A 17,913-nucleotide genomic window follows, 5' to 3' on the forward strand; every position below is an offset into this window, starting at 1 on the left:
AAACTTAGAGTTTAAAGTAACAATTATTTAAGCTTAAACTTGATTAAGCCAAACATAAGTTTAGATTAGCTAAACTAAAAGCAGGATCTTACTTCAAGATTGATAGACATTTTACAATTTTTTTCCTATTTGACCTCCCCATTCATGATTGGTTACTTTACGTTAATCAGTATTATAAGGATGACTAAAGAGAACTCATAAGATTAAAATCACTATTTAAAATGCATCAATCTATGCTCCCTGCAAGAGCAGCCAACACTGCCTGAAATATCTGGTCACGGTAACAGTGCTTCTGGATGTGGACACCTCTGAGGCAGCATTTGGAAAGCCAGCAGACAAGTGCTCTTACCAGAGATGACAACATGTAAAGAACAGGGTTCTTGTGTCAATCACAAACATTTTTTGTACTCTAAAACAGACTGCTCTGCCAGGGCACTTCAGTGCCCTACTGGGCTCTATTTGCTTCTCTACTGAGAGGTCAGTACTCGCTCTTGCTTGCTGGCACACATGGCTTTTGTGTAAAAAGGGCAACAGGTGGCAATGCTGGCCCCCAAGGTCATGGTGAAATACGGCCCATTTGCCTGGTCATGTAGGTGACGAGTGAACATAAAATTGAATTCACATTCCTACCTCACCTGTGTGACAGCCATAGTTAAAGTTGCAGTTTCCATTATAAGAGGATTTGCTGACCAAACTTCAAAACCACACATTTGGGGTAGATATTTTGTTCTACTTTTATTTGCCCAAAAGTGACTGTGGAGAATAACAACCAAGGGGATTAGTGTGGAGAGCTAGAAAAAAATACCATGACTAAAATAGACTTGCAGCTGAAATTACTTGGAGTTGAAATACATTATTTGGCACAAATCACTGAGGAACACAGCAAAAATCAGTTTGGCTTGACTGCGTTATGGCAAACTGAAAATTATCTAATAAGCACAGACAGCTAAGCTTTTGCTTACTTGTTTTATGTGTTTAGGTCATTAACTGCACACCTATAAAGTTAACTGCATCTTGCATAACTGCTCCTTTTAGTAAGAGAAAGATGTGTATTGGCTACTTCCCAACACGTCTTCCTGCTAACCCCCAAATTTTCCAGTTGTTTAGGATATTTCAGATGTGGTAAAAGGATCTGCATCTTTTTACTTCTCCTCCTGCTTTCGTCACCAAAGGAAATGGCAAATGTGCATCTTGCATACACTTTCACATTTTAAGAGAACCTATGCAAAATTCCCTCTGCTTTCTTCACAGAAAAGAACATAGCTACTTAACAGGCAATATAATAGAGGTAACATTTAGTTAACAGTTTAGAGATTAGCTGCTAACAAAATGGCTAAAGGGAAACAATCCAAGAGCTAGCAACTTCTCCAGGAAGTGGAACAGCATTTTTCCCCTCATAGTGACTGCTCTGTAATTTTCTCGTTATATTAAATTCTCTGCAATGGCACAGTTCCACTCTGCCTTCAACTGGCACATTATCTTTGCAGATCTGGCTTCAGCACACTCTTGCAGGTAAGCATACATGGTCTACACTTTGTATACATCCTTTGAACAGGAGCAGAAAAGAAAGTAATGTTACCAGGCACATCCTGCAGGAAGCCCTCTTATCTAGCACAGGTTAATCATGAATCATCAGTGATAGCTGCTAAAGTTGAATGGTGTGGTTTAGCTTTTAGAAATAGGACTTCATTCATTTTCATTTAGTATACTCGATGTTCTCTTTTTCTATTAAAAGGCTTGTAGAATGTCACTTCTAAACTACATCTACTCCACTGGGTGCAGAAAAAACCCTATCGAACCCCAGACTATAAACCCTGGAGCAGTCACAAACTATGCTGAGTTAGAGATCTTGCTTTCACAGGGATGAAAGGATTTCTATCACATTCGCAGAAAGCAGTGGAGGACATGGTTTTGCCCCATGCAGGAAGAGTTCTTCCTGTCACGAGAATTCAGCCCACTCCTGCGTAGAATGCAACAAAAATTTGACAGCATCCAACCACACTATACAGCCTTTTAGAACATGACGTAAAAACTGCATCTTCCTGAACTTCAGGAAAATCTACCCAGACAAAACTTGACAACAAATGCTCCCTGAAATTCATTATCACCTACTATAGCATAGGATCACTAACTACAGAGAAATTTCTGATGAGTTAATTTTATAAGAATTATGAAATATGGAAACACAAAGAGGAAAGGAATTAGGAGATCATCTTCAACCTTTCTCAACAAGCCCAACACAGCCCATTTATAGCAATGGTCTTCTCATTATCGTGACAGTAACTAGTAAGTCAGGATCAATTTTCAGTATTCCTTTAGTGTGATAATGTATGCACATCAATACTGGTGTTAGTCAATAGTCTCATCCAACTTCTACTGGAGTTGATGAAAATCTTTCCACTAACTTTAACAGAATTCAGATTAGGATATAAATAATTCACAACAGGTATAGTGGGCTACCTAAATCTATTGCTACTTAGTGAGGTTTTACTTACAGTAAGATGGCACTGGTTTTCCACATTCTTAGTTATATCTAAAATCTGATAGTACAAAGGGTAAACTCACACAGAACTTAAGAGTGAGTATATGCTTTGAAGTGCAAGTTCTCCAGTAAGTAACAGATTTCCTTCAGCATCCAGAAAGGATTTATGCAGAGTTTTATAGTATCACTGCAAATTCGTTTGACCCAGGTTTCTCTGTCAATCTGACTTCAAGCATCCAAACTCTCCATGACATAAAAAATATTTCTCAAAGACTTGTTACAGAACTTTTCCACTGACACAGCCAGTATAGATGTTTCTCCCATATTAAGCCCATATATTCTAATGTTCCTTACAAACGCAAGCACGCACACACACACACAATATACACATGCATAGAAGCAAGTCAGCTGTGAAACAGAAAATACAGTAATTAACATTTGAATTTCTGTCTGCCTAGTAGGTTATGTCCTACTAGCAATTTTCCTGCTTTAGTTTTTAGCAAAATAGATTTTCCATTCTTTTCAGAAATCTTTCTTAAGAGATTGCCCTGCATTCTCCTATACTGAATAAAAATCAAAGGATGTTCAGTTTGCTTTTTGTCTGGCTTGATGGTGTCGACACCACAACTTCTAACAACATTGGATATTAGGGATTCTCAATTCGTAAAACCTGGGATATAGTTTCCTAATTTCCACCATTATCCACATTTCACAGAGGAGGAGGTCCAACACATACATGATCTTGCTTAAGGTCATAGACTGTTTTGTAGAACCAGGATTTCCGCTCTAGTACTTTGAAGCCATGGCCCATTCACTGCTTGCTTCTCTTTCTATTTAGGGTCAAAGACAGACACCATTTCTTTGGTAGATCCTCTCCTCTTTCACTTATGTGATCTATGATCAGCTTAAGTCGAAGGAAAGGTTTCCAGTGATGGCACTGAATATTGGAATGGATGCCAACACAAACTGCGCACAGGACATGGGATTGCAAACGCAGGCCAGTTCTGGAGTAGCAGCACTGTCCTCTGGAGCAGAGACTTCTTTACAAAGCATGCAAATATAAAAGGACCTCCTCATCAAATTCGGTAGCGCCTCTAATTAGAAAAAGAGCAGTCTAGATTTTGGGAAGCAGAACTCTAGATACCTTTTTGGTTTTCACAGTTCTGACTCATTTGAGGTCACAACTACCTAATTAACTATGTAATCATCCTCAAGAAATAAAAATAAAACAAATGCATAGTGAAATGTCAAAAATATTGTTTCAAATTTATAGGAAGTTACTTGTATCTTTCAGATAAGTAGAGCCCTCTGCATCAAAATTCTTTACAAAAGACTCCCAATCCAATAGAAAGTTATGATGTTCAGAGACTCTCAGAATCTCAGACAGGTTAGTCTGATAGTCTCAGTCCTACTTCCACTGAAATCTGAGACAAGATACCCACTGCTATCACCACAGTAAAAAGAAGATCTCCTCCAATTTTTTTCACATTTCCTCATTGAACCAGCAACTCCAAATCTAGGCTTAAATCCCTACTTTAAAAAAAAAAGAATTTGTTCTTCTTCCTTAGACACTCTTGTTCAGCTCAATGCACATTTGCTCCTTCTTTCAGTAATTTTCTGGCACAAAAGTGTTCCAGCTTCTGCGTAATGGAAAATGTTCCTTTATAAAACCTCAGATTAGGGCCCATTTTTTTCTTTAAAGGTGGGAAGAAGGCCAAAGAAGAGAAGCTGAGGTCAGTGGGGAAAATCGGGGGATTTTTGAAGCCCTCTTAAATTCCCCTTTCTCCCGCAGGAGTCACATTTCTGGTCTGCTTCCTTCCAAACAGAAAATTGATTCTTTTCCAAAACAAGCAAACAAATGGATTTTATTTTAGTCCTTCAGGTCATAGAAAAGCACTTGCTTGTGATAGATAAGTCAGGATTAGTAATTCTCCTTCCTGTCTGCAAGTATTAGAAATAAGCTTAGAACTCATATGCTGTTTCAAGGCTGTCATGAAACATTCATTTTCAACATGATCCCAACTTGAAGATTTTCATGTTTCTTTGTTTTATTCACACACAGCTTGTGTGCCTACATTTGAAATAGACTTATTTAGAAAGCTACATGCATTTAATAATACTAGACTTGCTACAGATTTCACAAGCAGTAAGAATACTTGGGTTGAATGGAAGGAAAAAAATGCTCAACCAACATCCAAGGCTTGTCAAATAACCAACACAGTGGGGAATATTCTCGTTTATATGTACAACATCTGAAAGTACATAGTGGAAATAACATTCAAGAAGATTAAGGAGTGATGTTTAACCAAAAGATCTCTGCACAGCTTAGAAGCATGCAACTAGTAGCATTTTATCCTGACTGAACAGGTTCACAAATAAGAACAGTACATAGTGACTATACACCTTACCAGTATTTCAACATCATAACTAAAGCATCAAGTATCTAAGAGTATATCTATCTTAAATTTCATCAGGCTGCTTGTTATCGTATCTGAGCACTTTCCAGGTAAAGTCAATAGCAACAGCAAAATCTTTGCATTGTGGACAGAAAAAGAATCTTGTCAGGGTAAACACAATACTTTATGAGAAGGATTTGTGTTAACCTCTTAATCATTGTTTCCTACCTTGTTTTTTTGTTCCAGTAAGAGCCTGTGCATTGATGTTCTGCATGCCATTATCACACCGTAACCACTTTTGCCAGAAGGAGCCCTTTCCTCTGTTACGCCTCTACCTCAATACCAGATCTTCCGTATCAGGACTATGGGCCAGTCTTGAAATCAGCATTTATTCTACTGCATTAGATATTATCAAATTTACATATATATATATATAGTTCCCATAATACATTGGTAAATTGTGGACCAAGTCCAAAGATGAAGAAAGTTCAAAACAATGTTTAAGTGAGGCTCCTGTAGGGGAATATGTTATGTAACCAATAATAGGCTTGAGCTGACGCAGGCACTGGAGGATAATCCAAATCCCATACTGAAAAAATAGCAAGCCAGTAAGGACTTCTGAGACCAACATCACCAGGTTACCTAAAACTACCCATATACCCAACTCCTTTTGCAAAAGGGCAGCAGAATCCCTTGGAGAGCTACCATCCCACCTGGACTATGAATCACATTCACTTTGGCTCTCAGGAGTGTGGCTGAGAGCCAGAAGAGAAATCAGAAAGGAAGACTTTTATGTGCAGCTGGTGGGTCAAACAAGATTATGGGGGGGGGGGGGGGGGGGGGGGGGGAGAAAAGACCTTTCTGCAAGCTAGCGGTAATCATCTCTCTCTCATGACAAAGCCTCTGATCCCCACATTCAAAACTCTGACCCAGGAAAGCCCTCCAGAAGCTTCTGTCCAGGCCCCACAGGCATCTTATTTGCATCCTGATAAGGTGCAGTAAAATAAAGGAAGTATACCTATAAAAGTAAATAAAACTTACCCAAGTGAGTAAGGGCTACAGAAACATCTCTTAGCTAGTGCTATCAGTGGCACAAAACAATCAGATAAGTGGCAAGATTAGCCCAGAGCTGACATCCTACTTACATAAACCAGTCCAGATGGCTTTGAACAGCTGATTATCCAGCATCATTGTATAGAACAAGCATGACACGAGAAGCTCAGTGAATGCAGTTCACTCTCTACAGTCACTAAGAGCTAGAAAGGTAGCACAACGCGGCCTTCAGTGGCCATTTATCACCTTGCCACAGTGGAAAACAGCACAGCCCTGCAGACATCTCTGCTAGCCAGCCCCTGTGTCCTAGACTGTGATTTAGATGTATTCCCCCGCCATAGGGCAGAACCAAGAGCCTGGTTAGCAGGCTATACAGGACTGAGTGCAGATCATCTCTAAGTGAACAGCAACAGGTGAGGAATGAACAACGTGCCTTTGCTTTCAGCTCCAACCCAGCACTGCTGTATTAGTGCAGAGGGTTGTTCATTGTCATTTGCTGCCATTATAAGACAGAAGTCAGTTACTGTTACCCCTACCTTCCTGCACAACAGAAAAAGCAGATATGCCCCCAACTCCAGGAAATTCTTCCAACATCGTTTGGCCTCTGCAGCATCCCTGACTGTCTGGCAATGCCTTAAGGCACAGTCAAATGCCAAACACTGTATGTCATTGCATTTGACCCCTCCCCAATTCCTTCAAAAGGGTATGCAGTTTTCTCCTGAAAAAGCTTACAAACATTTGTAGGAGAGACTGAACTTCTCAAAATCTTTAAGTTCTGGAAGAAATTAGGATCAATAATTGCTCTTTCCAGCAGTCTTCTCCCTTACATAATGAGTTGAGCCCAAAGCAAAGTTCAAGCACCCTGAGGCCTCCAAAGACACATGAAATCACACTGACCTTTTGCAGTCAAAGGCTATTCATCTCTAGCCCACTTCCCAGCCTCAGTTACACACCAACTTCATTTCTGAAATTTCATACAGCATACCATGCTGCTTGCTCACATCACCTGCTAAAAGGCCAAGCAACTGATTGTTACTTTGCTAGAAAGGCTGTAGTATTAGCTCATCCTGATACTTATATTTTGCTGGTTTATGTTCCACAAATCTGTTTGTGGAAGGACACATTCAATTTGCACATCCAAAACGGGCATCAGCCTACATTGTACAATGTGTGGCTCAACAACCTCTGGAGTCATAAGTTCCACTGGCCAGCTTCCTTATTTCACTTTTACTCCCTTGCCAGTTATGCTACCATCTTACAGGAAATGCATTTGCATTTTCATTAGGAAATAAATAGTACAATGCATTCATAGATAGATGATTTATGAATTCTGAGTATAATATCAATACCCATATCTCATAAATACCTAGAGCCTTTTAACATCAAAGCTCTTTACAACCATGAGTAATAAACCCCTAGTGAGACAGGAGTGAGTTGTACCGTGCTGAGTTAGACCCGAAGACAGACAGCCCCAGATGCCTTCTGATTGATAGGAAGGGCTATTCAGACAGTGTTACATGTAAGCAAACAATCAACAATCTTAATTATGTATGATTTCCTTTTTATGGTAGGTCCCAACGGGTTAAAATGAAAACCAGGACATTATCATGAAGGCCTTATCACTGAACCAAAAAACCAAATCCCATGCATACAGGAAGAAGAACACGGGGCTTGGGTGAGAAGGACAAAGAAAAAGCTATTCTGATTTTCAGCAGATTGTGTCATTTCAACAGTGGCAAAGCATACAATCACTAGCCCTTGGGGAAGACAGCACTGCAAAACCATGGAAACCTACAGGGAATACCCACAACAAAAAAGGGGAGCAATGTTTTGAGAGTTGTGACATAGTCCATCACACACAACTAGCCAGACCACAACAGAAGAGGAGAGCATGGCAGTGAAGACAGTCATGACTACGTCTCCAAGCCCTTACTCCCTACAGGTAGTAACCGCAGCTATGATCAACCCGTTAACATGACTCTGTACACAGTAGTCCATCACTTAGCTCCTGACTAGCCCAGTTAGCAGGGGAAAACTCCACAGCTACCCAAACAAAATGTTAGCTACAGTAAAATGTTAAAAGAAGGTATTTAAGTAAAGCTAATCCAGGGGGGTAGGAGTTATCAGCTTATTCAATATGGATTTCTAATACTTCATTTGTATGACCCGCTTACACCCACAAGGCACAGGTGTCGTGTCTAGTAACAGTGGAGTAGGGAACCCACACAACTACAAAGTAACTGAAAAATAATATGTTGGAAATTATTTTCCATTTTAAACTGTAACTGTCCAGTAATTATGCATCTCTTGCTTCCTTTTTCATTAATACAGACGCCCATAATGATGGAGACTTCATTAGAGATTTAGTCCCCCACCCCCAACTCTAAATCCACCACATCAAAATGCAGCACTCTCGTATTTTTGCACTACTGACCATAGCCATCTTCCGCATATAACAAGAGTGGCAGAAGTCCACTGAATCTTTGGCACTTACCCTCACTTCTGGGTAAAAATTCTATTTTGGAGCCAGTTCAGGGATTTTATATGTTAATAAACAGTGGAGGAGAAAAGTGCTTAGGGTTAATTTGTTTCCAAACTGGCTATTCCCTCCCTTTTTTGGGTAAAAAGATGAACATTAGTGCATAAGAACTGCTCATAGAGCAGACATCTCTTCAGAAAGGAATGCTTTACAGAAGCTCAGAGCAGGCTGTGTTCTGAATTCACCTACTCCGGCTGCAAGTTTGTTCCATAGCTTCACCACTAACTTTACAGCCACATTGCTCATAAGCACTTCACACTGAAACAGCTTAATATAGCTAGTACTCCAACCATATGTTCATTCATCAACACTTCCTGCAAATGTCCAAGAAAAATAATATTTGTTAAGGCTTTTAAATGCACTGGCATATTTGTTCAATGAAATGTCAAAGAAACAAAGGGTCCTAGGCTGTCCTCTGAAGAAAGATATCCAAATACTAGAACTGCCTTTAAGGAGGGATTCCTTTGGTTTGAGAGAGCTCTTATGGTCTAAAGCAGGGGTCTGAGTTGTGGCTAGATCACACTGTGGTACAGCAATCCTGAGACAGAACTTCCCTGACCAGGCTTTAAGCATTCAGATAAGCTCAGCTAACTTGCACATAAGTGGTGGAGGAAGGGAGAAAACTTTCCAATTCCATCAGTGAGGAAGAAAGAGTAAGAAGCAAAAGACTCCTAAGCACTGCGATGAGGTGGGAAAAGTTTGGACACACCTGAACAGCAAGTGCATAGGCTATATATTTAAAGCACTAACCGCAGTTCTGAAACAGAAACAAAAATAACAACTGATGCAGAAATCAGGAATTTGGAAGACAGCATAGTTCCTGACCTTTGTACAAATCTAGATTATAAAACTTGGTCACTGATGTTAATGATTGTTTCAAATACAACTATGTAGTTTAAACACTGGTCAAATAGTAGCAGATACATAGTCCAGCTTTTCCTTCAGACCCATAGTGATTGTGAGACAAACCACCCAGCTGCTGAGCCTGCATGCAGCTTTCCAAGCAGATTGTCAGTCAGCAGAGGGTTTTGCCTTCCCTTACTCCCCCAAATCATGTTGGATCAATAACCACAAATTCTACTTTGACACCAAGGGCCCTCTCCTCCAGTCATCCTCTCTTTGCAAGTATTCCCTCTTCCTTGCTCTTTATTCCAAGACTTATGCTCCCTCATGGCACTAACTCTGAAGTTGCTTGCTTGCCCTACCTTTAAAATTCCAGTTATCTCATCTCTGTTCATATCCTAACCTTCCTTGCCATACTGAAATTTTCTCCCAAGCACAGCATCAGTACCTTTTGCACACCCCAGCTTCAAGACGACAACCTTCCAACCTATCACCCTTCCCCCCCTCCAAGCAGCAGTCTGAACATATATGGGGGAAAAAAAACCAACAGGAAAAGGATCCCTAATGCCCTTTCCACTTAAGATCAGAATTTGAACAAAACATTTTTGGGAGTGAGGGAAAAACTAGCAAGATGTCTTTCTCTGTTTTAAAAGCACTGAGAGTGCCTCAGTCAGAGCAATGAGGACATCATGGGGAGAATCCACAGCATTAGAACGACTTTCTCTTTCCAGCTTTTTCCCTGAGCCTAATTCCCATTTGTGCTCTGTTTTCTTAAACAGGAGCCCTACGTTCAGTGACATTCCACCTCCCACTCCTCCCTCTTCAGTGAGATAAAAGGACAGGCTCTGGCCCATACCACCCTAAGGCGATTCAGTCAAACTTGATAAGGAACAAAGTCTCGCCATTTCTCCAAAGACAGATATGGCAAGCTGAGCTCTGATCTGTTATACTGGTACAGCTCCAGAGTAACTCTGGGACTAACTCCTGGAGACAGATCTGCAGCAGCCCCCAGGAGAAGCCATCAGCTTCCACTGAATGGTGCAATGGATCATCAGCCTCTTACGCATGTGATGTAGTAACAGCGAAGAGGAAGCTCTGACCCATTCTGTGTCAGCACAAGTGTCTGACATGTTAAGAAACATTCTGGGGGCTGTGCAGTCAGCCAAGTGTGATCAGTGGAAGTCTGAAAATCACAATCAGTCAAAACTGAGACAATTTTCACCTATAATTTCATTCCTTTAAGTAAGAATCAATTCTCTGCAGACTTCTTCCTACTCCAAGCACCATCCAAAGAAAAACTGAGAGCATACCAGCTACATCAGCCAGTGACTACTCAGCAAAAGCTCTGGTACAGATTTTTTGCAGGGTGTGCATGGTGAATGGAGGACTATAAACAAGTACTTGTGAGGACACCACCCTCCCAGCATGATAGCTCTTGCAATTATGCAAGGGAAAAGTTAATACCAAACAGACATTTCAGCAGCTAACGAATCCTCACTTGCTTGTTGTTAATCTCCCTTACTCACTATTTTCTTCAAGACTCACTTTATTTCCTTTATTTTCCCACCCTCATTTCCTAAATTTCTCTTCGTTCTTACTGACGTCTACTGAACTTTGCTAACTGAACTCCAGTAAATGTAGTGCTCTCAATTTTTAGTTTTCAAGGAACATTTAATGTTAGACCAAAGCCCGTAAAGTACCTTTTAAAATATAATACAATATAAAACAGCCTGCTGCTATTTGCCCCACAGGGAGAAATCCTTTTTTTGCAAAGATTTTGTCTGATGTTTTTGCTGTCAAGTTAGTTTAAAAAATGTACAGTCTGTATGTAAGTATGAAGTGGAGCTACTCAGATATACTCTGTTCCTTTTACATCGCAGAGGAAGAAGAGCAATCGTATAGGAGCTTAAAAGCCTCAGTTCTGTCAGAGAGACAATTCCTCACAGTGCAGATACTATGGGCAGGTATAGCTATCTTTCCAGTATCTCTTACAGTCTTACTAAAGTGGAGGTGGTGGGGCTATAGACAGACTGCCCAAACTTTGTAGTGCTGCCCAGAGGGCAAGTCTGAGTGTAACTGAGGAGAAGCTGGTATAATTGAGCCAGTCTTCCAAGAACTTCCTTTGAAGTAGAATATATCTTCTTTCAAATCTTTAAAGAAAACAGCCAATACTTGTTTTCCTACAGAAAAGAGGGCCATCATCTCCTAGCACTCTGGTCAACAGTACTTTCACAACCACATTTCCTAATTTCCTTTCAGATCTATAACTACTACAGGAACAACCACAAGACACTTACATTTATGATTACATCATGAGTGCAGCTCTTTTAACAATGCAGATTTTTGCTAGTATTTCACTGTGTTACCGTCACTAGTAGAAAAGTCACGATTTCAGACTCGCCCTCCTAAGGTCAAGTTTTTTGCTGAAACATACCCAGACCAAACCAGGACTGCTCCCAACTAAGTCACAGTGATACTGACTCCTTTAGGTTTCTGAAACTGCATGGGGATTTAGCTCATAAAGGCATTTCCCAGACATCTCAAATCACAGGGCAGCATTACCTCCATTTCACATATTGAGAAAGAGAGGCAAAGAGAAGTGCACTGATTTGGCCATGTAGCAAATAATTACCAAGAATATGAACAAAAACCAAGAAATGTTCAGATGTCTACGCCTGCCCCTAAGACTCATTGCTTCAGTGAAAAGTAGCAAGATAAAAGTAAGTACGGACATGTTCTCTGTTACTCACGTGTCTACCAGCTACAGAATAAGCCTGAAAAACCAGGCACCTTTACTTCTATTTCCAATGAAAGAGATCAAATCTATGCTGCAAAACTTCCCTGACATAATTCAGTGAAAGGTGGCAAAAGATACAACTCCATATCAACACAGTTTGGCAAAGGTCCCTCGCATCATACCAGTGACACTCAGAAGAGCTGATGATTTATTTCACCCAAACAAATAAGGAGTCTTGCCATGCCCACACTCAGTGTCTTGACAAAACATCACTACCCCAGGCTTGACTGTCCGGTGCCACTCTCAGGCTCTAGACTGTTGCAGCTGGTATTTTCAGGACTCCTCGTAGTGCTTAAGTCAGTTCTTGAATACTAGTTAAAAAATAAGAACAGCCATCTGAGCTTGTTAAAATAAGCCATAAGTGCTTCAAGGCCATACAAGCAACTCAGATGACCTCTCTGCTTCTGTTTGTCCTCAGTTCAGTCATTGAGGAAACATTTCTATGGAATGGTCATTTAAGGTCATTCCTGAGCTTTGCTTGTCCTTTCTGGAGCTGACCTCCCACGTACCACTCCTGGACATCCCTAGGATCTCAATGACATATTAAGATATTTAAACATACTATTCTCTGCATATTCTCTTATAAAAAAAAAAAAAAAAAGTCTTCCAGTATGAAGTATTTTTCTTATAGAACACCAAAAAGTGATAAAAACAAGTCAAAGCAGAATAACATCAGTGCTCTAGTTTTCTTTGTAATTGTCAGCATTGACTTTTTTCATTGTATAAAATGTATTTGATATCTAAGATTATTTTTTATTCAGACTACTATTGTGATAGTCTGCCTGTTGCAACTGTAGCATTTACTTTTTTACTCCATTGTTACTTACAGGTTGACAAACTCCTGAATTTCGTTTCTTGCACACATCCTTAGGAATGTGTAGCGACACCACAACTCTGATAGCACTGTAGACTCAGCATGAAGGCTAACATATCTCACATTCAAGTGCACAGCAAAATCGTGACCTTAATCCTTGGGTTTTCCCTATTTATTTATAGGGTCTTATATTTCTAAAGTGACATTCAGACCTTTGTGCCCTCCATAACCTTGCAGGATGGCCACAGTAACTGGAACTAGAACACAAAAATCTGTTCATACAGTGATTACAAGAAGCAAAGAAAGATTCTCTCTTCTAATTACCCAGGGAAGGTCTACAACATCTGCATTCAGGCAAAACCTAGTGGTAGGACAAGAGTTTGTGCTCTGGGGATTTTTTTTGTTTGTTTCTTTAAGAGGAATCATGTGATAACCTGGTATTCTGTCTGATGTTTCTCCAACAGAAAAAAAAAAAAAAAAAATCAAACACCTGAAGGCATGAAGCTGAGGCTGAGTGTTCAGTGGCTAGTCGCATCAACACTGAGCTAATGCATGACTATGCTTTGACTTATGCCAAACTATCACACAAAGTTCTCCTGTGTCCTGTTCTTCTCGAGGCTCACTAAGAGCTTTCAGCAGCACTTGCCCTTCCCAGAATTAGCCTGAATTAGGTCAGAGTTTATCTGAAGGGAGGAGGGACTGTTTCTTCTGCTTTCTGTTTGTACAAGAAGATCATTATCTGCAATCAGGGCTCTTTAAAGTTGTCAAAATAACAACTAGTGTTAGAATACATCAGACACACTTGCATAAATCCAGAACAACTCACTAGAGTTAATGGTAATTCAGTGATGTGAGGAAAACTTTGGACAAATTTGGAAGAATGAAAATAGACTCAGACTCCCTCTTGCACCTACAAAACCCTCAAGATAATAGCACTTAGCTCTGGGAATTATTCTACCTTCAAAATTGTGAACAGAAATCTGTGTCTGGTCTGGAGTTCCAGTGGTAATACTTAATTTTTGTCCTTTCATAAAGAATTGTTCAGGTAAAATTGAGGAGATCACTTGTGCTGAAAAAATTCAAGTAAATGTAAACTCATTTGAACTTTGAGATATAGTGGAAAACTTGTTCAAATTATTCTCTCTTCAAGATAAAGCCTCAGTCCTACACTGATTCACTACAGACAAACCTCTTGTCCAGCATGGAGACCTGCTGAAGTTTCAGAAAGAGTAACTTACAGGACCAGGACCTGAGAAGGCAGAGTTTAATGAGCAGCATCAATTTAGTTGACTAAAAACAGCACTGTGCCACAAAAAGATGTAGAGGAACCCATGTAAAGTTCATATGAAAGCAAGAATAAAAGGACTCCTACTAGCAAGGTTTGTCTAAAAATAGAGAAGGACAGACTCGTGTCATGGCAGGTTCCCCAGTTCTTTACACTGGTGTTCACCAGACAGTTGTTCCATCACTGGAACAGCCTTGAGTCATTACTACACTGGACACAAGAAGAACAGCAGATATCATTACAGGAACAACAGGGTTTGGGGAAAAATGTGTGAGATGCTGTTGTTAGATTTGAGATTTACCTGAAAAATATTGGGGGATGGTGGGCAGGAAAGAGGGAGAGGAAGTCAAATATAGTCACACAGGAAGTAGTAAAAGTGAGCAAATATAAATTTAATTTATACATACGATGCTGCTTTCTCACAAGCAGAATATGAGTCATGTTCATTTTGAACAGAAAACTACTTAAAAACACACACAAGCTGTCTAATAAATAAAGAGAACATAATGAATTGAAAATTCATATCCTTCAGAAATGGTAAAAATCCCTGCAGGTTACTAATAAAGCAACTGTTGGCAGTTCCTCAGATATCTGACATTCAGTGTTGTTTATAAAAATCTGCACAGTGAGAACACTGGTAAAAAAAATAAGTACAGAAATTTCACACAGTTAAGTATGCCCTGTGAGAACCTGTCATTAGAAAACAAGCAATGCTCTTTTGAATGTAGCAAAGTTATGGCCAGACCTGCCCCCTCCCTTCCAAAAAAAAGAAAAAGAAAAAAAAGGGGGGGGGGGGAAAGCTACATCTTCTGAGTGTCACTGATCAAGGTCACTTCGGTACAAATCAGCTGAGAGATATTAGTGAAAGTGTACAATAATTCTAGGATTATAAAATAGGTAGTGATTTAGTCCAGAGGAATTTTGGATGCAAATACGCTTCAATTCTTCTGTTTTGCAGAAAACAATGCCATCATGTTCAAGACAAAGTAGTCTCTCCAAAAGCAGTTATTTAAAAGGACAAACACTGTGTAGGAACTTGTATAATAAAGCAGCTGTCAACATAAGCTAATGTAGACATCTGTAATCCAGATCACTGCAACTGTTCAACTATTACGGTTTCCTGGAAGCAATATGCATTGATAATCAAAACCAAAAGCCTAGCAAAATAATCAGTGAGTAAAACACACACAAAAGCTGAGATTTTGGAGAGTGTAGTTATAGAAGGGGATAATACCTATATCCAGAAAAGTTATGTGTAAAGTAATTTGAAATCCTTTTTACTATTGTTTATTTTAGCGACATAAGCTCCCCTCCAGCTACCACTCATCAAAACAACACCACCACCACAAGTGGGAACTTTTGTTTTCACTAAAAACATGTAGCATCTGCTCAGCATCATCCCAGCACAACAGAAGCAGCAACTGTTCTGGTCCAAACTGTTACACTGCACAGGGGCGGCCGCAACAGGTATTCAGCCCTGCAAGGCTGTACTCATCAAGCTGTCTCCTCCTCAGCTTTTAATGAAGTAGTACAGGGAGCTGAACTCAAAGGAAACCAAAAACATGTACGACTTGAATAACTTCAAACTGTCTTTGCTAATATACTACCAAACTGATCTGCCATGATGGAACTTGATTTCTGTTTTAGCTCCCTTGCAATTTTAGGGTCTGTTTTTGCAGACGCTATACCTTAAGGGGAGCAATCCTGCTGTCTGCAGTCCAGTCACTTTTATGAATAAGGGTTTCTGGATTGTGCCCTTAACCAGAAAAAGGCTCACAGTACATACAGACTGGATGAGAAAGTAAAGTAGCTACAGTACAGTTTTGCAACTTCATTACATGCAGCTTGCCATCAAATGATTTTTCTTCCCACAGATACAGACATACATTATTATTGCTTACAACTAAGATGTGTAATAATGTACAGTTTACTAAACAGGTATTTTAAAGGATTTATTTTTTTCATTCCTCTACAAGGAAGAAGGTACTTCCCTACCCACTGCCTACAGCAATTTATGTAAAACACAGACAGCATTTTTATGTACAACTTATTATCAGGTTGTTAAACTCCTGTTAAGAGTCAGTCAGTTTGTTTGTTTTTTAATCAGAATGTTTCTGTAATACCCATTAGCAGTCTCCAGAAATCCCAGATTCACTAAGGCCAAGTGCTCTTCTTCCTACAGCTCAGCGTTCCTTCCTAAGGAAAAGTCCTCTCAGATGGTAAAGCTGAACTGGGGATTATCTTCATACAGCAAGATCTTGGCCGCATGACAGAAAAATTAAAGGAGCCTGCTGATCAGCTAAAATACTACGGCTCAAGTATGTTTGGATGACAGCCAAAGTCTTGGAATTGTTTTGCCATGAAATCTGCTTTTAGACAGGAAGAACAAGAAAGTTTTTAGACTGGAAGAGGTTTCATGATGAAGGGCTTGGAAGTCAAGCCCATTATTCACATCTAGTCAAGCCTGTCCCTCCCTGCTTCTTGCTTTCCCCTCCACAGCACTGGCATGCCCATGCATACAAGTGCACCCTGTACACAGTCTGCTCCTCTTACACACTTTCAGAAATTGTTTTCAATAAGCTGCTCAATATTTAATTCAAAATTATATTGCTGATCTGCCATTTGAGTAAGCTGTTTCATTTGTACAATATAGGTCATAGAGATGACTGTTCTTTTAAATAAGTTCTTTGCCCATATCACATACACCTCTTACTTCAGACCTCCTGGCTCCTCAAGACAAACTAAGTTCAGATGCTACTGAGGCTCTACCTCCTTTTTTCTGTCTTCCTGAAGTGCAGCTTTGGTCTGCAGTTACCTTTCAGACATCACATACTCTATCTTACATGCTGAACATTCAGTACAGCAGTGATAAGCACTTAAATGTAGCTGACATATCTAGAAGTATAGTGATCTCGTGTCAACCAAGTATAATGCAGGGAATTCTACATGGCTGTTACTGCTAGTGAACTATTGCAATCATGCTCTCAAAGTCAGCAAGAATACAGTCCAAGGTCTAAGCCTGCAAGTCACAGGCAATTGAGAAGCAGAGCCTGCACAGCTGTGAAGCACTCTCTGAAGCAACATATCTGGCCAGTTTTGCTTTACTTGGGACATCCAAGGAGCGCCCTCATTCCCCACCCAGGCCTGCATTTAGCTGGGCATTCCTCTTTCACACCCAGCAAGATCTGGATGCAGTGCAGTAGTAGCCCTAGCACTTGCAAGAACACTTGCTCTGCACCAATCCCATCTTAGGTTTCATACAAACTGTTCAAGAGTTTTTCAGAGTATCAACTGTCATCACTCTAGATATTGGACTGTGGTTTCACAATTCAAGAAATCTAGTTTTACAACTCATGCTATTGAGACAAAATTAGCTTGCATCAGATGGCAGCAGCACAGGCTTTGCCAAGTTGAACTCCTTTCAGAAGTTCTGACAATTTAACTCTGCAGCGGCAGGCTATAGACTAGCTCAGGTACAGTCCCATCCTCCTTCAGCTGGCATCAGAGAGCATGGATACCATGAACTTCATGTCAGCTGCTCTAGTTCATTTGACAGAAATGCAGCTGCATCTCCTCAACTGATTTGTGGTCTGATATTAATGGAACAGCAGCTCTAGTCTGCTTCAACCATTCTTAATTGGTGTACATGCCTTTCTGATACCACTGTGGCAAGCAATAACTATTAGCATAAGACACTGCCAAGA

The sequence above is a fragment of the Dromaius novaehollandiae genome, chromosome 4 (genome assembly GCF_036370855.1).
Source record: "Dromaius novaehollandiae isolate bDroNov1 chromosome 4, bDroNov1.hap1, whole genome shotgun sequence".
NCBI lineage: Eukaryota > Metazoa > Chordata > Aves > Casuariiformes > Dromaiidae > Dromaius > Dromaius novaehollandiae.